We start from the raw sequence: 26,024 nt of genomic DNA on the forward strand, positions 1-26,024 counted from the left end.
AGGGGAAATCATTTCTACTTGCAAAGGACCTTGTGTAGTTTAAAACTATAGAGCATATTCATGAAAGGCTAAGAATATTGCAGAGGGACCTACAACTAAGTAGACCAGATCTTACACATGCACTTTTGTCCTCTGTTTAAGAAGTAGGCATGGTATTGATATTAAATGCAAATTAGTCTATAATTATCTGTCAGACTCTATTTAAGATTCTAAATACAGGCCCAGCACAAGAAGTAAGGCCCTTTGCCTGTTGTTTTAAATGCTTAACAGTTTGAAATGCATAGTAGATTTGGGGCCAAGTTTATCAACTTGTCGATAAACAAGAGATGGGGAGGAGCTACTTAAAAATTATAAACAAAGTGTTATGGCTGTTTATTTCCATAAACTTAGATAAGTATACATGCAAATATAATTTGATTTCTAAATAATAGTTTGAATTGTTTTCCAGGAGAGAAGTATGATATGTGTGGAGAGTGTGGCCGCAGCAGCTTGTAGTTCATTTAAATTGCTGGGTGTAGTCAGGATGACTTCGGTAGCACTGGCTAGGAGCCACATAAAACTTAGTGGTCTGTCACTTCACCGGTGGCTGAGATTATACTTTTGAGCTATCCTGAATTTAATAAGGTTAATATTCCTCTTTCAAAAATAAATAGTAGATATAACATGAAGATTTTTAATTTATATGTATATATATGTGTGTACATATATATTTATATATGTATCTATCTTTATTTTAAAAGCTACCAATTGTCTAAAGCAAATTGAACGTTTTTCAGCATACTACTAAAGAGTCATACCAACTTGTTTACTGGTGTAAATTGTATTGGGTCAGTTTCTCCAAGGGCAGGAAGTTGTCTGGTAAAGCCAGAATTTGTTTTTTTTGTTTTGTTTTTTTTGCGGTAGGCAGGCCTCTCACTGCTGTGGCCTCTCCCGTTGTGGAGCACAGGCTCCGGACGCGCAGGCTCAGCGGCCATGGCTCACGGGCCCAGCCGCTCCGCGGCATGTGGGATCTTCCCGGACCGGGGTACGAACCCGTGTCCCCTGCATCAGCAGGCGGACTCTCAACCACTGCGCCACCAGAGAAGCCCCTAAAGCCAGAATTTGTGTGTTCAACTTGTTTTGACCCCCAGAAACCCTGATTCATCATTAGGTTCTTCAAAGAATGCAGGCACATTTTTTTGAGTAAACCATTGTGACGTGTGAATGTTTGTGATTTTTGTTATTTCTGTGCCATATTTTAGGTGTTCTCGGAACATCTGAATTTGCCTTTTTGCTTTCTTCTGTCGATATTCTCCTAGTGGTGAAAATAATCCTGTGAGGCGAGCTTCCTTTCAGTAGGCAATATGTGTAACTAATATAGTTTAAAAACTTATTTATTTTTATGTAAAACTGATGCATGCTATGGTCAACAAATCCAAGCAGTGCTAAGTGTATATAGGAAAAAAGATAAAAAGCCTCTGCTCTCCTTCCTCCATCGTTAGCCATGTCCCCCTAATCTGACCGTAGAAAGCAGTTGGTGTTACTTGGTGTTTGGAAGACCTCTCTTGACTCGGTGCGCGGGCAGTAGTGAAAGCAGAGGGAGAAGTCATGGAAGGCATGGCCACGGAACCCGTTTAGGTGTTAGGCAGGTATTCCACCCTTATTTCCTGTGATGTTAATTAATATTGATCATCTTAAACTTCCATTAGTTTAAGATAACTGTAATTGAATTGTTAGTGAAACACTCAAACAGTTAATTGCATTGTCAGGTTGGTAAAGTTTTGATTTGTTGATCTTGTAAGGAAATAAATATTTGGAAATTGAATTCACGTAACCTTAGGGCTGGGAGTAATGTTGGTAATTATCATCTGTGGAATTTTATGATGAGATGCACAGTATACTTACTCTAGGCTTTTTATAACTCATTATGTTTCCTTTAGTTTTCAGAACAACTCCAAGATAGCTGTTATTTCTGCTTTGCAGAGGAGATTTAGGTTAAATGTGAATTAACGAACATAACGTCGCAAGACCAGTAAGTGGTGGTGCTGGCGCTGTGCCTTGGAAAGGGCGTTCTCTTTCCACTGCAGTATGCTCTGCTGCTTCTATCTAGTCTGTCTTATTTTCCAGATGAGGAAATTGAGGCCTGGAGAAGTCAAGTGACTTTCCCAAGGTCATACAGCTGATTAGTAGTAACATTAAACCAAACTTTTATCTCAGGACTCTTGGTCCTGGCTGGTTATGCTACATTTTACTGAAGTACTGTGGACCAAAGGACCATATGCTGTGACCACTGGATACAAATGCTTCAGAACTGATACATCAGCAGTGGTGTTTTCTAGTATGTATTCAAAGGTTCCTTCTCTCTCTTTCAGAAATTATAAAGAGCTCTGATGGGCTCTTTGGGTGATACCCAGTGCAGTGAACTGCAGGTGAGTAAGGTCTGGGAGAGCCTTATTTACAAAGCAAGGACTTGGTAATGCCTGAGGAAAAGACCAAAGGGACTTAATCTAGAGGAGGGTGTCTGGTCAGCAAGATGAGCTGGGACAAGGTGGAGGAAGTAGGGCCCTGGTGCAGCAGCGGTGACCTGACTCAATTGGCTACTTCTGGGGCCGACTGGATGATGGTGAACCTACTCCAAACAGACTGCCTGATGCTTTGTCAGTTTGTTTGAAGAGAAGTGAGGGTAGGTTAATCTTCCACTTCTGTTTTGCATGAGTAACTGCACAGGGATTCAACCTATCTGCATATGATTGGCTCTTCAGAGGTCCTTCAGTTTTTGTGTCAACATTCTTGAGTGTTGACCGCCCAGTGCTCTGATGAACAGGTTAAGTGTTAAATTGTCTGTTTTTCCTGTTATCTACTATGTGTGTATTGTCATGAATGACTATATATCTGCATTTCTGAGGATCTGGATACCAGGAACATACCAATGGAAACAGAAGGTTAAACTTTTTCCCTAATGGTTGTATTAGTCCTTCAAATTATTTGTTTATTGCTGAAATGCCCTAAGAATGACATTTTAGTCTTGAGTATTTATTATTTCACAGTAATTAATCTTCTTGGTCCATTATAGTATCTTGGCCATTCAGTATTAAACTAAGAAAATGGTAATACTACAGAAAAACAATTAGAAGACTGTTCTAATATTGTCCTTGTGGGGCATCAGTGCTAAAATTATTTTTTGATGTATTTTTAATGCTAGTCCCAGAGACTTTAATGAGACAATGCTATATACTTTTAGGGTTTATAATTAAACTTAGGCTTGGCTACTTATTGATTGCTAAAGTAAAACATTGTTGTAGGGGTTCTTTGTTTCTTGAGTTAGGGTAGTTTGCACGATTCATCCCCCACAGGTTCATGGGGATGATCAGAAGGCTAGCTGAGCTGGTTTCTTGGTCCTTGGAAAGCTGGGGTCTGGGTTGTCATAGGTCATTGTGATAAGAAGTACATGAGCGTTCTCAGTTAAGGCCAAAGTGAGCAATAAAAGAGAGGTGTGGACCTCTTCCTGAGACTATATCGAGTTTGCATCCTGGGACCCCTAAGTTTGCTCAGTATGGTAGAACTTCCTCTCTTAAATTATAAAATAATTTAAGAATTGTTATTAAGTAAATTGTTAAATATTTGGGTTACTACCCCTAAAACAGTTGATTTTATTTTTGGCATTCTGTTAAAAATATATATAGAGGGATATATATCTCTCTATATCTATCTATATATACATACACACACACATAGATTATTGTACTCCTTTTTAATTATAATGTATATAATTTGAATTTTTCCTACTTATTAGATTATGAAACATTTCCATGTTATAGTTGTCACAATTTTAATTGACATGATTACACTTTGAGAGGCTGCAAAATATTTCATCAAGTCATGCCGTCAATAATTTACTTAACTCTTTTTATGTTAGTTATTTATGTTGCTGGCTCGTTTTCAGTTAATACTTTAATGTACATTATTGTAGATATTATTGTACTTTTCTTCTGGCTCATTATATCTCTAGGATAAATTTTTGAATGCATTATTGTGTTAAATGGTATGAATGTTTTTATGGCTTTTGATATATATATCGCCATCCTGTTTTTCAAGAATGTTATACCAGTTTGTACTACTAAGAGATATACAGATGTACCTGTTTCGCCATAACTGGATATAAATACATTTTTTCCTTAAAAGTTTTTGCTTATTTAATAGTGTAAAGTGGCATTTGTACTTCTTTGTTCTATAATGTTGAATTTTTCTCTTTGAGTCTCTTCATGGTGAATTGTTTGTTCATATCCTTTGCTATTTTAATCAGTAAACTATCGATGTGGGCTTTGGATGGTAAGGCAAGTATAACCAGCTAATAAACAGGTGATTATTAAAAAGATGATCAGAACCTGTTCGGGGAGAATGTTCAGAGAGAGTCTAGTCTGGATGGTAAGTTTTCTTGAGAACATAGTGGTTGAAGGGGAACGGGTGAGTTATTCCAAGGTTCAGCTCAGCACATGTTTAGTGCGCATCCATTGTGTACCACGTGTTGCATCCTCTTAGTGCTTCTCAAGTCATCGTGGCGTATACTTGGCTGAAGGAGGAGGCTGCTTGAGGCTGCTTGAGGCTTGACTTGTGGGACTTTGGCTGCTGAAGTCTCTTTGTGGAGGGCTGAGGGGATGACTGACTAGAACCTCTTTAGCTCATTCAGGGCATACCACAGTGCCACGGCACAGTCTTTGAGAAGCTCTGTTCTGAAGGATACAAAGACGAATAAAGCATCATTTCCTCTGACAAGGAGCGAATCATCTAGTAGAGAGAGTAGGGGCACCAAAACAAGAAAGGACTAATAGGAATTTGAAGGGTGCTGTAAGAGGGGTTCAGACAAGGTGCTTAGGGGTTCAGTGGACGGAGTGATACTGCCCCCTTGGGGATGTAAGGGAACACTTCAACTGAGGAGGTGGCATTTAAATTGCACCACTGTGAAATTGAGGCGCCAGGGCAAGAAGAGGGCATTCTGGAGGGAAGGGTAGCTTGAGCAAAGGCTGAGGGGTGGTGTTGGAAATGAGGTGGATGTCCGGAAACTGAGTATCCAAATTACCCGGACCCTGGGTTACATGAAAGAACATAGTGGACAGTGAGGCTGTTGAGAGGTCATGACTGGGTTTTGGAGAATGCATATGATGGATTGTGAGTGAGGAGAAACTAGAGACAGGGTTTTCAGTCGAGTTCATGGCACTACTCCAGGTGAGGGATGATGAGTGCCTGAGTTAGTGTGCTTGGGAATGAAAGGAGGTGGTGGAGTCAAGAGGTACTTTGGAGGTTGAACAGAGAGATGTGGTGACTGATTAGGTAGGAGGGGAAGGAACAGTCAGTTCTGTGTCTTAAGTCAGAGATGATGCTGAGGTATTTGTGGTTGGATGGCTGGCAGAATGGGACAGCAGGAATACAGAGGTCAGGAGGAAGAGCAGGTCTTAGGGGTTTAGAATAGAGAAAAGATGATTTTGGTTTTGTGTGTTGAGTTTAAGGAACTAGTAGAAAGGTGAAATCAGAATCTTAACCCTGGAAGGAACAGATGAGGAAGTTCAGGGCCCAGAGGAGCTAGAGGGACCAGTGAGGTCTCACAGTTAGATAAAGCAGAGTGAAGACTGAAGCTTCCTGATTCCCAGTGCAGCACTCTCTTCAGTGCCTCAGACTGAGAAACTTCTCTGCTGTGGTGTTTTCCTCGCACCCAGGTGTGCTCAATAGGAAGTTGGAAGTGGCAGAGCTTATGTTGGGAGTGAAGAGTTTATTTTTTAATTACATTTTTTTATTATGGAAAATTTCAGATGTATAGAAGTGGAAAGGGTATAATCAATCCCACTGTACCCATTGTTCAACTTTAATAGTTAGTGATGTTGTTTCCTCTGTTTCCTCCCTCTCCATCAATTCTATTGAAGCAAATCGGATAAAGTGTTTTGGTGAACTTGAACTCTGGGTATCTGTAGCTAAGGAGAATTGAACAGTTCAGTAGCGTATGTTCTGAGCTTTCTGGGTGGGGGTCTAGAGTGAACAGAAGTAGCATTAATTGCCAGAATTCCTGGGCAAGTCACTTACGTCTTCTGAGCCTTCGTTTGTCTGTGAGACGGAGGTAATAATGGCAGCGTCACAGAATCACCTGAGATAAGGTGTAGAAAACCCTCTGTGAACTGTGAGCCTGAAGTGTTATGCAGATTTTAGTTGTTGGTAATAACAGAAAGGTAGTGCTATTCCTTTGGGCTTCTGTGTTGCTGGCATTCAATACATTTTTATTATTCAACAAAGAATGATGTGAGGTACCTGAGGCTTCAACAGGGAACAAAACAGACAAAATCTCAGCTCTCCTGGAACTCATGTTCTAGGTCTGGAGTATAATAGGAAGCTACTACCTTCATAGTGATTAGTGTGGGCCAGACACTGTTCTAAGTGCTTTCATATTTTACCCTATTTAATTCTTGCAGTAATGCCTTGAAGTGTAGCCCTGTTATTATTCCCATTTTGCAGATTTGGAAATCAAAGCAGATTTTTAAGCAGATTGCCTCAGGTCACAATGCCAGGATTCAGATTCAGGCAGAGCTGGCTTCAAGCCTGTACTCTTACCCCTGTGCCATTAAAACGCTTTAGCTCATTCATGGCGTACTAGTGTTTGGTACAAATACAAAAGGTAGGCCCTGATTGAAATTATTCCTAAACAAGTAAGTGTTCTCTTCTTGAGGGAGAAAAAAAGACAAAACCAAATGAAAAAAATGGCAGTACACAGTTCTCTGTGGATGGGGGTATATTAGTATTCTTACACAGAAAAGAATGTTTCTTCCTAACTTTTTATAGGCTTCAGCAACTTTCTTGGATTCTTTAGATACAAATGGCCACCTCAGTGGAACGAAGTCATTTTCCTGCTGGTACTTGGGAAGAGTCTCTTCTTGAATGAATCTCCTTCTTGCTTACAATTCTTCTTTTTTCTCCTACTCCTCTCTTTCCTTACCTTGGGGCAGTTCCCTTCTCTGATTTCCCCTGTTGTCTGATCCTCCTTTTCCTCACAGCTGTGGTGTCCCTTCCCAGTGTCATCAGCTGCCCATGTTCTCAGGGATTTCCTTCCTTCTGCTTTTGCCTTCTCTTCCCTAGCCTGCCTCTGTCCGTCTTCTTGGGCCTTACCCTCTGTTGTGGCTCTTCTGAGTTTCTTCAGCGGGACTAACGTCAGGACCAATTTCCCGCCTCTGGCTCTGGCTCTGCCTTGCCAGCTCGTGGTTCTTCTTCCTGGGCAGGGAAGATGGGGAAATGGGCAGTGAGCATTCCTTAAGTTTGCATCAGGATTAGGACATGGGCCTCACTCCTTTTAAGGAGGGTTAGGAGGGTATTATGGCTTGCATACCTGTGGGGGTTTTTTTGAATATTGTTAAAATATACATAACATAAAATTTACCATTTTAATCATTTTAGCATACAATTCAGTGTCATTAAGTGCATTCACATTGTTGTACAACCATCACCACCATCCATCTCCAGAACTTCATCTTCCCAAATTGAAGTCTGTACTCATTAAACACTAACCCTCCATCCCCCTCTCCCTCAAGCACCTGGCAAACATCATTCTACTTTCTGTTTCTCAGAATTTGAATAGGGTCCATTCATACCATAAGTACCTCATGTAAGTGCACTGATACAATATTTGTCTTTTTGTGACTGGCTAATTTCACTTAGCCTGTCTTCAAGGTTCATCCATATTGTAGCACGTGGCAGCATTTTCTTCCTTTTTAAGGCTAAATACTATGCCATTGTATGTAAATACCACATTTTTTTAAATCCGTCCAGTTTTTGATAGACACTCAGGTTGCTTCCACGTTTTGGCTGTTGTGAATAATGTTGCTGTGAACTTGGGTGTATACATATCTGTTCAGGTCCCTACTTTCAGTTCTTTCAGGAAATACCCAGAAGAATTGTTAGATCATATGGTAATTCTGTGTTTAATTTTTTGAGGAATCCCCATATTGTATTCCATAGCAGTAGCACCGTTTGATGTCCACCAGAAATGTAAAAGGGTTCCAATTTCTCCACATCCTCACAAACAGTTATTTTCTATTTTTCGGATAGTAGCCATCCTAATGGGTGTGAAATGATAATATATACTTGTTTTTAAAGGTGTTTTATGTAGAATAATAGAATTTCAGGACTGGAAATGGTATTAAAGATTTCTGGTTCAATTAGCTGTAGACAGCAACAAATGTTCTCATATGTCTTAGCATTTTCACTTCTTTCTCAGTTGGAGAAAGGCATTTTGGGCAGATGGGTCTCTACTGGATCTTCGGCTCAAGATGAACTATGTCTGACCCAGGCAGGGTACATGGAATGCAGCTTTGCCAGAGATCTGCTCTTCTCTTCTGCCAGTGACTCTCTTTCTTATACTTCTTTACAGTTTCCAACTGTGTCTTCTGGGTTATTTAATCTTCTTTCCAGCTTCATTAAGGGATAAGGTAATTGTATTCAAATAAACATTTTTATTTAAAAAAACTAGGTAAGTTAGCAATTAATGAGCCCAAGATCAGTATAAACTGCTCAGATGATTAAAAAGACTATTCAATATCAATTTGAAGGAAACCTAAATATTACTCCTGGATGTTAGCTATAATTCCTTACTATGGAAAATAAGTCACCCCTTTTCAATTTTTTTTTTAATTTGGAGGAGATGAGTTAAGCAGCATAAAATAAAATATATTTTATATTTACGAGAAGATTATAACTTCTGGATTAGTTTGGGTTTTGAATCATTTTTAAGTTAAAGAAAACTGTTAGGGCCTCCCTGGTGGCGCAGTGGTTGAGAGTCCGCCTGCCGATGCAGGGGATACGGGTTCGTGCCCCGGTCTGGGAGGATCCCATATGCCGCGGAGCGGCTGGGCCCGTGAGCCATGGCCGCTGGGCCTGCGCATCCGGAGCCTGTGCTCCGCAACGGGGGAGGCCACAACAGTGAGAGGCCCGCATACCGCAAAAAGAAAAAAAAAAAAAAAAGAAAACTGTTAGTTTAATTTATATTATGAAAATCTTTACGCCTACAGCAAAGTTGTAAGAATAGTATAATCAATACCCAATTGTTAGCGTTATGTCATAATTTGCCTTGTCTCCCTTTCTCTGTCAAATAGATAGAATTTTTTTTTCCTGAGCCAGCTGAAAGTAAGTGGCAGACATCTTACATGGCATTTCATTCATACTTCATCATGTGTCTCCTAAGAATGAGGACATATTTCTTCATAAACATAATACCATTATCACACCTAAGAAGATAATTCAGTAATACTAATAGTTATACTATCAGATATCAAGTCCATGTATAATTTTTCCTATTTCTTCCCAAAATATATTTTATTTCTTTAGTTTGTTTTTGACTCTTTAGTTTCTTTTTTTTAAATTAATTTATTTAATGTATTTATTTTTGGCTGCGTTGGGTCTTCGTTGCTGTGTGTGGGCTTTCTCTAGTTGCGGCGAGCAGGGGCTACTCTTCATTGCGGTGCACGCGCTTCTCACTGTGTTGGCTTCCCTTGTTGTGGAGCACGGGCTCTAGGCGTGTGGGCTTCAGCAGTTGTGGCGCACGGGCTTACTTGCTCTGCAGCATGTGGGATCTTCCCGGACCAGGGCTCAAACCCGTGTCCCCTGCACTGGCAGGCGGATTCTTTACCACTGCCCCACCAGTTCTTCTTTTATAAAAAAATTATTTCCTCATTTGTTTTTATGTGATGATGCCTTTATTTATTTATTTTTATTATTGTATATTTTTGGCTGTGTTGGGTCTTTGTTGCTGCGTGCGGGCTTTCTCTAGTTGTGGCAAGTGGGGGCTACTCTTTATTGTGGTGCGCGGAATTCTCATTGTGGTGGCTTCTCTTGTTGCGGAGCACGGGCTCTAAGTGCGCAGGCTTCAGTAATTGCAGCACCCAGGCTCAGTAGTTGCGGCACACAGGCCCTAGAGTGCGTGGGCTTCAGTAGTTGCGGCGTGTGGCCTCAGTAGTTGTGGCTCGCAGGCTCTAGAGCGCAGGCTCAGTAGTTGTGACGTACGGGCTTAGTTGCTCTGCGGTATGTGGGATCTTCTCGGACCAGGGCTGGAACCCGTGTCCCCTGCATTGGGAGATGGATTCTTAACGACTGCACCACCAGGAAAGTCCCAGACGTTCCTTTTTTTAATGACAATTTTGAAGAGTCCTGGTTCATGTATTTCATAGACTGTCCCTCAACTTGGGTTTGTGTGATGTTCTCCTCATGACTGGAATGGAGTTAGGGTTTTGGGGAAGGAGATGTTTACTTTTAATATTTTGTTTCATCTCTCTCTCTTGGATTTTTATATAAGATATTCAGAGCATATAGATATATATTTTAAAAAGCATGCTTGTAGACTATTATTTTATAATCTGCTTGCTATTTTGTAATCTGGTTGGGATGATGGTGGTATGCTTTTTTTTTTTTTTTCAGTACGCGGCCTCTCACTGTTGTGGCCTCTCCTGTTGCGGAGCACAGGCTCCGGACGCGCAGGTTCAGTGGCCACGGCTCACAAGCCTGGCCGCTCCGCGGCATGTGGGATCTTCCCGAACCGGGGCACGAACCCGTGTCCCCTGCATCGGCAGGCGGACTCTCAACCACTGCGCCACCAGGGATGCCCATTTTTTATTTTTTTGCGGTACGCGGGCCTCTCACTGTTGTGGCCTCTCCTGTTGTGGAGCACAGGCGCCGGACGCGCAGGCTCAACGGCCATGGCTCACGGGCCCAACCGCTCCACGGCATGTGGGATCTTCCCGGACTGGGGCACGAACCCGTGTCCCCTGCATCGGCAGGTGGACTCTCAACCACTGCGCCACCAGGGAAGCCCGGTACACTTTTGTTTTAATTATGCAGTTGGCTCTCTTGCGTTGATGTACATTTTATTTATAAAGCTCCACTGCTTTGGATTATGATGTGTTTACAAGGCTACACAGATAATCTGGAAGGGAAAATGAAGAAATACAAATGACAGAAAATATTTTATAATAATAAAATTTTCTTGGCAAGCAGCAACCTTTTCTCAAAGTCAGTCTTTTAATATAATTTGCTTGCCTCATAAATATGGATTTTTTGTTTTTTCATATCTTTATTGATTAGTAAGCATAGTAAATGACTTGGGAGGAATCTCACTCTCTTCAAGAAATAATTTGGAATTATTGATCCAGAATGCTGACAGTTCTCAAAAATGGGTCAGGAAAATCAAAGTAATAGATGGAAAAACAATCTCAATTTTAGCTCTTGATATAACTTTTCTTAAAGTTAGGGTTCTTTTTTATAATTTAAGTTACTAAAACAGATGGTGGAAGGTCCATCAAGATATTTATTTTATGTATTTAAAGCATTTTACTTTGCTGTATTGAATTCCATTCATTCTGGAATTTAGGAGAATTTACCTCTTTATGAAAGAGATGATTCAAAGTAGAAAATGATTGCTGACCTTCGCTTCCAGTTTTCTTCTCAATAGACTTAGTCTCTCTTCTAATGCTTCTTGCATACTCAGTAATTGTATAAGTTTTAGAGAAAAATTCAAGTCTGGCTGAATATTAAGCACAGTACACTAAATAAAGCTTTTTTCCTTTGCAGAATATTTTACATGTGTGTCCCATAGATTCATCAGAGATTCTAGTTTTGGATAAAGGCAAGTACATTTAAAGACAATACAACATCCCTGTCTATGACATTGGCATTCAAATGAGAAGTGAATTTGGTTCAGGACAGTTCTTGAACTGCTTAGCATTTAGGTTATTTTAGGTCAACTCTTTGGGAAATTCAATTAGAGTATTTATTGAATGGTTTTAGTGAGCTGATTGGTTGTCATGTCATGTCATAGATGATATAAAACATGACTCCTATTTATAAAATAGTTGTGTTGGTCAGATAAGGCATCTTACATGATGTATTTAATCCAAGATAATGGATGAGTAAGAGGCAGATCATTGTCTAGGAAGTAATTTTGGTTTTGAGAGAGGCATTCTTAGGGAAATAGGCCTTGAAGTGTTCATTTAGAGCTGGGCAGGATTGAGGTCCGGAGAGAGGAGGGAAAGGATATTTGGGTAGAGGGAAGGGCATTGGCAGAGCCTCAGAGGCCTGACGGTTCCTGGGGCCTGTGTGGGAATGGTGGGAAAGTTGGGTTGCAGTCAGCCTGTGGGTGGCCTGGACGTTGGGTAATGAGCGTGGCCGTCAGTTTATGGGCGCCCTCTCTAGAGTGGTGTGTAACTTGCTTCCTCCCTGAGGAAGTGTGACACGCTTGTGCTAGCTGCAGTGTCTTCCCCACAGCTGTGCTGTCCATTGAGGAGAAGGGGGCCTGCTCTGCCATGGCTTCCTTACTCCTCAGGGTATGGCGTGTGAGTTATTTTAATAACGTATCAATCTGCCTTTTCTTTCTTTTGTCACAATGCATTTACTTTCTAACGTGGTCTTGTTTTCAGGGTAATAATTGGGTTTCCACAGGGAAAATAATAATGTGTGAGGCAAATTATTGACTTAAAAAATGAATCTCTAATATTTTTCTAGTAGTTCTTCTTTTGTTTAAATTTTTGTTTCGTTAGTTATGTAAAGAAACTTATGGATAGTAATTTCTGCTCAGGTGGATAGTGGTACTGTTTAGCACAGCTCATTGGTCTTCTGAAACCTTTGCAAATGCAGTCTGATTCATTCCAGCCAAGTTAATTATGAGGTACATCATTTTTTTCCCTTAATGGAGACAAATGTAAAAGACAGAGATACAGAAATCATCTTCAGTTTAGATTGAAGAAATTTTAGTTACTACTCTTTGTTCCTGCTATTTGATCACAGTTTATTTTTATTTTTTGAAGTCTGTCTCTAATCAAATAAGATTTAATGTTTTAGAAGTAATAGAGGACCATGACTAAACTAATAAGAAAAGTTAATTTAAGGACAAGAATGGATTTTTAAAAACATAAAAGTACATTTCATGACTTGATTTCAAGATGATCTGGTGGTATCCTTATACTGTCGCAGAAGGAAGTCCACAGTGGGACGAGAATGATGCTTACAAATCAGCACCCTTATTATCTATTACTGAACATGTCTTAGTCCAGGCCAGTCTGCCTACCACCTCTGTGGAACACTGTTGATTTCATTTTTCTTCCAGTATTTACTTTTGGTCCTGGACCAATTATCCAGCTGTGATGGGATTCTTCAAAAGTATCCTACATTTTGTACTTAGTGAACTAGTGATTGTTCTGTTTGCAGACATTCTTTCTGAGGCTCTACTCTTGCCTCGAAAACCTACATTTGCAGAAAGGGAAATGTATAGGTTCTCCTTTTCAATGTATTTATTTTTATTTATTTTTTATTTATTTTTGTCTGTGTTGGGTCTTCGTTTCTGTGCAAGGGCCTTCTCTAGTTGTGGCGAGCGGGGGCCACTCCTCATCATGGTGCGTGGGCCTCTCACTGCCGTGGCCCCTCTTGTTGCGGAGCACAGGCTCTAGATGCGCATGCTCAGTAGTTGTGGCTCACGGGCCCAGTTGCCCCGTGGCATGTGGGATCCTCCCATTCCAGGTCTCGAACCCGTGTCCCCCCCATCGGCAGGCAGACTCTCAACCACTGCGCCACCAGGGAAGCCCAGGTTTACCTTTTATTAACAAACTTATCCTTCTTTATTTCTTTCCAGTTTTTAAAAACCGTGTCCATTGTGACATTGAGATTCATATTTAAACATAATTTTAAAATTTTATTCTTAAAATTATCATACAGTAAAACTAACTTTTTTCTTTTATCCTGTTAATTTAACACGTGTAGTTTGTGCAACCATCACTACAATCAGAATACAGAATAATATTATCACCCCCCAGAATTCCCTGATGCTATCCTTTTATAGTTAACTGTCCCCATCCTATAACCTCTGCAACCACTGACCTTTTCTCCATCCCTATAGTTTTGTCTTTTTGAGAATGTCCTATACATGGAATCATACATGTAAGCTTTTGAGACTGGGTTCTTTTACTCTGTCTTTGAGATTCATCTAAGTTATTGCATGTATTGAAAGTTTATTCCTTTTTATTACTGAGTAGTTTTCCATTGTCACTCATTAAAGGACATTTGCGTTGTTTCCAATTTTTAACATTTAGGAATAGAGCTGCTGTAAACATTTGTGTACAGACTTTTGTGCAAACATAGTTTTCATTTCTCTATCTCTAGGGTAGCTGCCTCTGGGGAGAGGGGATTGCTGGATGGTATAGTGAGTATATTTTTAACTTTATAAGAAACTGTCAACCCTTTTTCCAGAGTGTCTGTACCATTTTATACTCTCCCACTAGCAATGTACGAGAATTCCACCTATTCCACATCACTGACACTATCAGTGATTTTAATTTAGCCATTCTAATAGGTATGTGGTAGTATCTTATCATGGTTTTAATTTGCATTTCTCTGATGACTAATGCCATTGGACATCTTTTCATGTGCTTATTTGCCATCATTAGATCCTCTTGGTGGAGTGCCATTGAAATCTTTTGCCTAGCTTTTAATTGGGTTGTTTTCTTACTGTTGAGTTTTGAGAATTCTTTATATATTTGGATACAAATCCTTTTTCAGGTATGTGATTTGCCGTTGGTTTTTTCTCAGTCTTTAGCTTGGCTTCGTATCCTTCTAACATAATAGTGTCTTCCAAAGAGGAAAAAGGTTTAATTTTGAGAAAGTCCAGTCATAAATTTTTTTCTTTTTTATATTATACTAAGATGGGTAGATTTTAAAATAAGTTTCTGTTCTATAAAAGTGGTGAAAAGTAACTTAGTGATGGGAATGTCCTCATAAAGTTGACTTTGTGGAAGGTGCAAATGTTATTTTCTGGAAAGGTAGTACTAATTAATATACCTCTTAGTCTTGGGAACATCTAGGACTTTTGTTTAACCAAAGGATGCAATTGGTTGAGGTTTGTGAGGGTTTTCACACTTTTTAAAAAAATGATGATCACTAATGTGGTTAAATATGTATACTTTCGTAATGCAGAACTATGTAGGAATTAGTCCTTAAGACTCTTCCAGGGTTAAAATAGTGGTATATTACATTCCCATTTGATGCTTTGGGGAGTGCCTGAGTTTGAGTTTCTGCTTCACTGGAACAGCATTAGAACTCTGAGTGTAGGTTCAGATTCAGTGTCATGGCTAAAAGCACGAGCTGCATCAGAATGTCTGCATTTGAATCCTGCCTTTTATTTACAGTGTAACTGTGGGTGAGTAACTTAACTTGTCTGTGCTTCAGTTTCCTTGTCTGTTAGTGGGAATGATAATAATAACATCCACCTTGTAAGGTCATTATGAGGACTCAAGCAGATTACATAATATAGTCATTTCAACGGCCTCTGGCCCGCAGGAAGCATTCAGCAAATGGCTCTTGTTATTATTCTTATTCTTATTGCTGAAATAGCTTTATGATAAAATTGTTTAAACAAATGTTTTGGAATATTTTCAAGAGTCAGGATAACCACATATCACACTAAGTCATTTCTCTCCCATGCCCACTTTTTTCTCTTTGCACTTGTTATTATTAATCAATACCTGTGACCAGTGTTTTTAATAATCATGTATATATATACACTGTTTTACAAGCCAGCTATCAGTTCATTCCATTTTTCACATCCTGTGAGGTACTAATCAGATATACACATATACATCAGTTCGCTTCAGCTGCCTGAAATATCAACCTAAATTGGCTTAAGCTGGAAAGAAATTTGAGTTAGGCTCACCTAACTGCAAAGTCAGGCACAGCTAGCTGGATTCAGGGCTCAAGTAAAGTCATCAGGACTCAGGTTCTCCCCACGAGTCAACTCTGCCTTTTCCTGTATGGACTTCAGTTGTCGGAACTGTATGTTAGAAACTTGGCTGTAGCATATTCACCCCCTGTAGCCTGTCAGCGTTTAGATTCAGCCGGAAAGAGCGCCTGTCTCTTTCCCAGAAGCCTCAGCAAAAGTCTCATGATGTCTCATTGGCTCTTATGGGGTCACATGTCTGACCTGGAGCCAATCGCTGTTTGAGGCTGTGAGACTGGGATTGGCCAGTTCTGGTCACGTGTCACCCGTGGCTCTTTGGCGGAGTCGAGCCCACCGGAGCCACGCTGACTGAGAGGCGGGGAGAGGTACCTACTCTGAGGGAATTTGTGGGCTTTTATTACCAGAAAAAGGGCTGGACGCTGGCTGGTCAAACGACTAATGTGCTGTTAGGCTCTTTTTGTAGATCGGCAACGGATCACAGGGGTTAATGGATTTGAATTAGACCGGGTTTGAATTAGAACCTTGGTTACTGATTCCAGCTTTTTTGTCTCCAGGAATGCCGTTCCCCACAGGGGCAGGAGTTTGCAGAAAGTTAGTGTTGTGTATTCTTTTGGTGAAAGTCGGATAATTTTTAACAGGAAGAGAAAGAGTCAAGGCAAATAGGGGTGGCCTTCTCAATGGGTGGACGTGGTGCTTCTTCCCACACTGGTGGGTTTAAGCGACTCAGCGCCCTTCTCCGGGCCTTTCTGTCCCCGTGGCAGAGGCTGTACAAGACCCAGCTTGGTCAGTGTCTGTCCGCTACATGGCAGGGTTGCATGCTGTAGACACGGGTGTATCCGTGTATCCCGGCCAAGAGTGTTGGCTACATGGTGAGGTGTGTCTGGTGCTGGCGTCGTTTAGAGGTAGTTTCTAGATCTCTGTATTTTTTATAGTCCATTTTAGTGTGGCTTGAGACATTGTCTCACTTTGACTTCGGCTGGCAGTTTCTATTTTATGTTTTTCCAGAAGACGCTTGAACTTCTTCAGGAGTATGTGTAGCCAGGTCATGCTGTTTTCTGAAGAACCAGAGAAGGCAGTTACCGGAGACCTGCCTTGTATGGAGAGCTACGCTACAGAAGTACCCGCAGTGAGGTTCAGGGAGACCGCAGTTAGAAATGAACTGTTGGGACCTGATTAATTGTGGTAGGCATCTTCATATCCAGTGCTGAGGTGGGCACCTGAGCCTACATATCAGAGACATTAACGCTTGAAATTAAGTCACTTCCCCCCATAGCTCCCGGAGTTAGTAATTCTGTCCCTAATCTCTACTTCTGTGTTACTTTTATTGAGATATCCCTGGCTAATATGTTTGGTGATTAATGTTGATGGTAGGCTTTGTGATCTCCCCTCAGAGCCAGTTTTAGGGGTTAGCTTGTGTTTGTCAGTGATGTACAAGTACACTTGTTTCTCCAATGGCTATTGGAGAGCATAATCATTCTTATGATTGCATAATCATAACCATTATTATTTTACCGAGATGGTGAAAATGGGTGAAAATAATTCCTCTGTCAAGTAGATAAAGTAGTTACATAGCATGATATTTTATTTTCTAAAAATAGAGTGTTGTATGTTGAAATCTGTAAAGTGATTTCCACTTTGTATAAATTGAAAATATGGAATTTTAGTGAAATAACAATAGCTAACACTTACTGAGCACTCACTGTATGCCAGGCATTCTTTTAAGCACTTTACACGTATTATTTCGCTTAATTCTTAAGTGAAAATAAATAACCATAGGAGGTAGGTATTAGTTGTCTCCTTGCCATTTTAGAGGTGAGCAAGTTGAGATACTTGAGGCTAAGTCATTTGCTCCAGGTCACACAGCTGGTGAGTGACACAGTTGGTGAGTGACAGCTGGTGAGTTCTGAATATAAGTCCTCTGGCTCCAAGTCTGTGCTTTGGATCACTATGCTGTGTTCTGTCCCTGGTAAAGATTTTAGCTCATGTGTTGTTAGTTTTTCTTTTCATTTTGCTTCTTTTTGTAATATTTTCTAGATGTGGGCTAGGAGTTTTATAGAGAAGATTTGCTAATTCTAGGACCTTTGGAATCCATGGATTTATCCATCTTCTGTTGCTGTTATTTGGCAAGCAAACACGCTATGCTTGTTTATATCAGTAGGTGTCAACCAGGAATGATTTTGCCCCCCAGGGGACATTTGCTGATGTCTGGAGACAGACATCTTTAGTTGCCGTAAGTCAGGAGACGTGCTCCTGGCACCTAGTGGTCAGAGGCCAGGATGCTGCTGAAACATTTATGAAGCACAGGACAGCCTTCCGCAACAAAGAATTGTTCAGCCCAAAATGTCAATAGCATCAACTCTGGCCTATAGAATAAGTGACTGATGACCTTGTAATGCCATTCTGATCTCTAACGGGCAAAGTCACATTAGTAATGTAGAAATGATTACTTTTGATGTTTGTTTGATAATTGATTCCCCCAAATGAATGCATGTTTGTATAAGGGACATAAACACCAACCATAACTTAAATATTGAAGTTCCCTTAAAGTAAACTGGGAATTATAGCCCACTGAGGGAGAGCTGAGGAAGTTTAAAGGGAGGCCATGTAATGCCTGAGGATACAATACTCTAAATATTTGTTGGATTACCTTGTGAATTACACAATTAGATTTCATTTTTTGTGTTGTATTAACTTGTCAAATGTATAAACATTTTAAATATCCTGTAATTTTTAAAACCGTGTTTTGGTATTTTTTTAATTAAAAATTTCATACTGAGAAAAGTGGAGAATCTTACATTGTACCCCGTGTATGTACCACCCATATTTAACAAATGCTAACAAATACTGAAGTCCATTTTGAGCTCTTTCTCATCCCATCCCTTAGGTGTTTCTACATTGTTTATTATACCAAACATCTCAAAAGTTGAAGGGGCCTGGAACTCTTCCGTTGTCTGTCGTCAGGCCTCACTCACTGCTGCTGCCTTTTGTCTGCCTGTCAGCTTCTCCCCTCATCTTTCACTGCAGTATATAGGCGGTAGAGGGCGGAGCCAGGTTGTCTTTTCAAAGCTGGAAAGGCCAGGCCGAGAGTGGATGCGTAGGCTGGAGGGAGGCGGGAGGACAATAAGTATGGGTTTCCCCCAATGACTGAAAGCAGAGCGTTCCCATGAAACCTTTCATAAGCCGAAGTGGCGTAAAGCGAAGAAGCAGTGACCATAGGACACATCTTGCTAACGGATGCACAAAATAAATTGAGCTAAAGTACAGAAGCTCAGTGACAGTTCAAAGCTATGGTGGCTTGATGCTGAGGTGCTGAGTGTGGTTCCCAGGAAGGAGCTGGGTGGTGCCCCTTGCACCCGCTTTTGCAGCGCACAGTGCGAATTGCCTCTGTACGGGCTGCTGCACAACACGTGCCGGGCACTGTTCTCATTTTCCCCCCTTTTTTGTGAAAATAGATACCTCTTTGGATTTCTTTTGGTTGGGAAAACAGGCGCTAACGTGGGTCTTTCTTAAAAGCGAAGTGGCATAAATTGAGCTTTGGAAGGATGGAGGAGACCTGTACCTTGGGGCCGTTTGGTGAGGTAGAAAGTGGGGAGAGTGAGCGAGGGTGGGAAGAGGCAAGAAGAGCAGTCTCGGAACCAACAGAGATGGTGGTGGGAGGTCTGCAAGCGTGGTCCGCCGGAGCAATGTTGTGACTGTCAGGTCAGAGGATCTTAGGTCTTCTTTGCCCAGGATTGCTGCTCCCTGCATTATGAGTGGTATAGCTCAGGAGAGGCTGCGCTTGAATTCTCAATCTCTATTACTTGGACTGCTTAGTGGTCTGTTCTTAATGGCAATGCCTGCTTATCACCAGTTGTTCACAGGACTTCTACATGATAGGTTCCTTTTTTTTTGACCACACCATGCCGCCTGCGGGATCTTAGTTCCCCGACTAGGGATCAAACCCTCTCCCCGCCCCTTTCCGCCATGGAGGAAGCGCGGAGTCCCAACCACTGCACTGCCCGATAGGTTCCTCCTTTATTTAAACACCTCCCATCATGCTCCATTGCTATGGAATAAAGCCCTCACTTCCTGTGGCATTGGAGGGCATTCTTAGCTCCTTTCCCTCTTTCTCTGACACACCTGGAGTGTATCATGTGCTTTTTCTTGTCTTGGTGACTTCTTGTGCATTCTCTCTGATAAACTCCCCTGTGCTCTCCCTATCATCTCTGCACAGTGAACTTGTGTTCTTCTTTTGAGGGCAGCTCATGCCTTTCGGCAGATGGAAGGTATTTCTTGCTATTTTTCATTTGTGCTTTGCCTGTCTTGCTAGAATCTGAGTTTCTTGAAAGCAGTGATGGCATGCTTCCTCTTTGCGTTTAGTGCTGCTAACACAGGGCCTGGCCTCAGGAAGTGTTTGCTGAACTGAATTAATAGCCAGTTCGAACTTGCCCTTGAGCCAGTGTTTTGTACTGGTGGGAAAAATCCTACACGGTGTGGACTTTGATTCTCTGAAGTGTCAGTTACAGTATTGTAAGACGGAAGATAAGAGCCTGGGATAGGAAACAGTTTTGCACCTTCTGTTTTTTTTTTTTTTTTTTGCGGTACGCGGGCCTCTCACTGTTGTGGCCTCTCCCGTTGTGCAGCACAGACTCCGGACGCGCAGGCACAGCAGCCATGGCTCATGGGCCCAGCCACTCTGCGGCATGTGGTATCTTCCTGAACCGGGACACAAACCCGTGTCCCCTGCATCGGCAGGCGGACTCTCAACCACTGCGCCACCAGAGAAGCCCATTTTTTTATTTTTTTGCGGTACGCGGGCCTCTCACTCTTGTGGCCTCTCCTGTTGTGGAGCACAGGCGCCGGACGCGCAGGCTCAACGGCCATGGCTCACGGGCCCAACCGCTCCACGGCATGTGGGATCTTCCCGGACTGGGGCACGAACCCGTGTCCCCTGCATCGGCAGGTGGACTCTCAACCACTGCGCCACCAGGGAAGCCCGGTACACTTTTGTTTTAATTATGCAGTTGGCTCTCTTGCGTTGATGTACATTTTATTTATAAAGCTCCACTGCTTTGTATTATGATGTGTTTACAAGGCTACACAGATAATCTGGAAGGGAAAATGAAGAAATACAAATGACAGAAAATATTTTATAATAATAAAATTTTCTTGGCAAGCAGCAACCTTTTCTCAAAGTCAGTCTTTTAATATAATTTGCTTGCCTCATAAATATGGATTTTTTGTTTTTTCATATCTTTATTGATTAGTAAGCATAGTAAATGACTTGGGAGGAATCTCACTCTCTTCAAGAAATAATTTGGAATTATTGATCCAGAATGCTGACAGTTCTCAAAAATGGGTCAGGAAAATCAAAGTAATAGATGGAAAAACAATCTCAATTTTAGCTCTTGATATAACTTTTCTTAAAGTTAGGGTTCTTTTTTATAATTTAAGTTACTAAAACAGATGGTGGAAGGTCCATCAAGATATTTATTTTATGTATTTAAAGCATTTTACTTTGCTGTATTGAATTCCATTCATTCTGGAATTTAGGAGAATTTACCTCTTTATGAAAGAGATGATTCAAAGTAGAAAATGATTGCTGACCTTCGCTTCCAGTTTTCTTCTCAATAGACTTAGTCTCTCTTCTAATGCTTCTTGCATACTCAGTAATTGTATAAGTTTTAGAGAAAAATTCAAGTCTGGCTGAATATTAAGCACAGTACACTAAATAAAGCTTTTTTCCTTTGCAGAATATTTTACATGTGTGTCCCATAGATTCATCAGAGATTCTAGTTTTGGATAAAGGCAAGTACATTTAAAGACAATACAACATCCCTATCTATGACATTGGCATTCAAATGAGAAGTGAATTTGGTTCAGGACAGTTCTTGAACTGCTTAGCATTTAGGTTATTTTAGGTCAACTCTTTGGGAAATTCAATTAGAGTACTTATTGAATGGTTTTAGTGAGCTGATTGGTTGTCATGTCATGTCATAGATGATATAAAACATGACTTCTATTTATAAAATAGTTGTGTTGGTCAGATAAGGCATCTTACATGATGTATTTAATCCAAGATAATGGATGAGTAAGAGGCAGATCATTGTCTAGGAAGTAATTTTGGTTTTGAGAGAGGCATTCTTAGGGAAATAGGCCTTGAAGTGTTCATTTAGAGCTGGGCAGGATTGAGGTCCGGAGAGAGGAGGGAAAGGATATTTGGGTAGAGGGAAGGGCATTGGCAGAGCCTCAGAGGCCTGACGGTTCCTGGGGCCTGTGTGGGAATGGTGGGAAAGTTGGGTTGCAGTCAGCCTGTGGGTGGCCTGGACGTTGGGTAATGAGCGTGGCCGTGAGTTTATGGGCGCCCTCTCTAGAGTGGTGTGTAACTTGCTTCCTCCCTGAAGAAGTGTGACACGCTTGTGCTAGCTGCAGTGTCTTCCCCACAGCTGTGCTGTCCATTGAGGAGAAAGGGGCCTGCTCTGCCATGGCTTCCTTACTCCTCACGGTATGGCGTGTGAGTTATTTTAATAACGTATCAATCTGCCTTTTCTTTCTTTTGTCACAATGCATTTACTTTCTAACGTGGTCTTGTTTTCAGGGTAATAATTGGGTTTCCACAGGGAAAATAATAATGTGTGAGGCAAATTATTGACTTAAAAAATGAATCTCTAATATTTTTCTAGTAGTTCTTCTTTTGTTTAAATTTTTGTTTCGTTAGTTATGTAAAGAAACTTATGGATAGTAATTTCTGCTCAGGTGGATAGTGGTACTGTTTAGCACAGCTCATTGGTCTTCTGAAACCTTTACAAATGCAGTCTGATTCATTCCAGCCACGTTAATTATGAGGTACATCATTTTTTTCCCTTAATGGAGACAAATGTAAAAGACAGAGATACAGAAATCATCTTCAGTTTAGATTGAAGAAATTTTAGTTACTACTCTTTGTTCCTGCTATTTGATCACAGTTTATTTTTATTTTTTGAAGTCTGTCTCTAATCAAATAAGATTTAATGTTTTAGAAGTAATAGAGGACCATGACTAAACTAATAAGAAAAGTTAATTTAAGGACAAGAATGGATTTTTAAAAACATAAAAGTACATTTCATGACTTGATTTCAAGATGATCTGGTGGTATCCTTATACTGTCGCAGAAGGAAGTCCACAGTGGGACGAGAATGATGCTTACAAATCAGCACCCTTATTATCTATTACTGAACATGTCTTAGTCCAGGCCAGTCTGCCTACCACCTCTGTGGAACACTGTTGATTTCATTTTTCTTCCAGTATTTACTTTTGGTCCTGGACCAATTATCTAGCTGTGATGGGATTCTTCAAAAGTATCCTACATTTTGTACTTAGTTGAACTAGTGATTGTTCTGTTTGCAGACATTCTTTCTGAGGCTCTACTCTTGCCTCGAAAACCTACATTTGCAGAAAGGGAAATGTATAGGTTCTCCTTTTAAATGTATTTATTTTTATTTATTTTTTATTTATTTTTGTCTGTGTTGGGTCTTCGTTTCTGTGCAAGGGCCTTCTCTAGTTGTGGCGAGCGGGGGCCACTCCTCATCATGGTGCGTGGGCTTCTCACTGCCGTGGCCCCTCTTGTTGCGGAGCACAGGCTCTAGATGCGCATGCTCAGTAGTTGTGGCTCACGGGCCCAGTTGCCCCGTGGCATGTGGGATCCTCCCATTCCAGGTCTCGAACCCGTGTCCCCCCCATCGGCAGGCAGACTCTCAACCACTGCGCCACCAGGGAAGCCCAGGTTTACCTTTTATTAACAAACTTATCCTTCTTTATTTCTTTCCAGTTTTTAAAAACCGTGTCCATTGTGACATTGAGATTCATATTTAAACATAATTTTAAAATTTTATTCTTAAAATTATCATACAGTAAAACTAACTTTTTTCTTTGATCCTGTTAATTTAACACGTGTAGTTTGTGCAACCATCACTACAATCAGAATACAGAATAATATTATCACCCCCCAGAATTCCCTGATGCTATCCTTTTATAGTTAACTGTCCCCATCCTATAACCTCTGCAACCTCTGACCTTTTCTCCATCCCTATAGTTTTGTCTTTTTGAGAATGTCCTATACATGGAATCATACATGTAAGCTTTTGAGACTGGGTTCTTTTACTCTGTCTTTGAGATTCATCTAAGTTATTGCATGTATTGAAAGTTTATTCCTTTTTATTACTGAGTAGTTTTCCATTGTCACTCATTAAAGGACATTTGCGTTGTTTCCAATTTTTAACATTTAGGAATAGAGCTGCTGTAAACATTTGTGTACAGACTTTTGTGCAAACATAGTTTTCATTTCTCTATCTCTAGGGTAGCTGTCTCTGGGGAGAGGGGATTGCTGGATGGTATAGTGAGTATATTTTTAACTTTATAAGAAACTGTCAACCCTTTTTCCAGAGTGTCTGTACCATTTTATACTCTCCCACTAGCAATGTACGAGAATTCCACCTATTCCACATCACTGACACTATCAGTGATTTTAATTTAGCCATTCTAATAGGTATGTGGTAGTATCTTATCATGGTTTTAATTTGCATTTCTCTGATGACTAATGCCATTGGACATCTTTTCATGTGCTTATTTGCCATCATTAGATCCTCTTGGTGGAGTGCCATTGAAATCTTTTGCCTAGCTTTTAATTGGGTTGTTTTCTTACTGTTGAGTTTTGAGAATTCTTTATATATTTGGATACAAATCCTTTTTCAGGTATGTGATTTGCCGTTGGTTTTTTCTCAGTCTTTAGCTTGGCTTCGTATCCTTCTAACATAATAGTGTCTTCCAAAGAGGAAAAAGGTTTAATTTTGAGAAAGTCCAGTCATAAATTTTTTTCTTTTTTATATTATACTAAGATGGGTAGATTTTAAAATAAGTTTCTGTTCTATAAAAGTGGTGAAAAGTAACTTAGTGATGGGAATGTCCTCATAAAGTTGACTTTGTGGAAGGTGCAAATGTTATTTTCTGGAAAGGTAGTACTAATTAATATACCTCTTAGTCTTGGGAACATCTAGGACTTTTGTTTAACCAAAGGATGCAATTGGTTGAGGTTTGTGAGGGTTTTCACACTTTTTAAAAAAATGATGATCACTAATGTGGTTAAATATGTATACTTTCGTAATGCAGAACTATGTAGGAATTAGTCCTTAAGACTCTTCCAGGGTTAAAATAGTGGTATATTACATTCCCATTTGATGCTTTGGGGAGTGCCTGAGTTTGAGTTTCTGCTTCACTGGAACAGCATTAGAACTCTGAGTGTAGGTTCAGATTCAGTGTCATGGCTAAAAGCACGAGCTGCATCAGAATGTCTGCATTTGAATCCTGCCTTTTATTTACAGTGTAACTGTGGGTGAGTAACTTAACTTGTCTGTGCTTCAGTTTCCTTATCTGTTAGTGGGAATGATAATAATAACATCCACCTTGTAAGGTCATTATGAGGACTCAAGCAGATTACATAATATAGTCATTTCAACGGCCTCTGGCCCGCAGGAAGCATTCAGCAAATGGCTCTTGTTATTATTCTTATTATTATTGCTGAAATAGCTTTATGATAAAATTGTTTAAACAAATGTTTTGGAATATTTTCAAGAGTCAGAATAACCACATATCACACTAAGTCATTTCTCTCCCATGCCCACTTTTTTCTCTTGGCACTTGTTATTATTAATCAATACCTGTGACCAGTGTTTTTAATAATCATGTATATATATACACTGTTTTACAAGCCAGCTATCAGTTCATTCCATTTTTCACATCCTGTGAGGTACTAATCAGATATACACATATACATCAGTTCGCTTCAGCTGCCTGAAATATCAACCTAAATTGGCTTAAGCTGGAAAGAAATTTGAGTTAGGCTCACCTAACTGCAAAGTCAGGCACAGCTAGCTGGATTCAGGGCTCAAGTAAAGTCATCAGGACTCAGGTTCTCCCCACGAGTCAACTCTGCCTTTTCCTGTATGGACTTCAGTTGTCGGAACTGTATGTTAGAAACTTGGCTGTAGCATATTCACCCCCTGTAGCCTGTCAGCATTTAGATTCAGCCGGAAAGAGCGCCTGTCTCTTTCCCAGAAGCCTCAGCAAAAGTCTCATGATGTCTCATTGGCTCTTATGGGGTCACATGTCTGACCTGGAGCCAATCGCTGTTTGAGGCTGTGAGACTGGGATTGGCCAGTTCTGGTCACGTGTCACCCGTGGCTCTTTGGCGGAGTCGAGCCCACCGGAGCCACGCTGACTGAGAGGCGGGGAGAGGTACCTACTCTGAGGGAATTTGTGGGCTTTTATTACCAGAAAAAGGGCTGGACGC

The sequence above is a fragment of the Mesoplodon mirus genome (assembly GCF_964341445.2).
Source record: "Mesoplodon mirus genome assembly, chromosome: 18".
Classification (NCBI taxonomy): Eukaryota; Metazoa; Chordata; class Mammalia; order Artiodactyla; family Ziphiidae; genus Mesoplodon; species Mesoplodon mirus.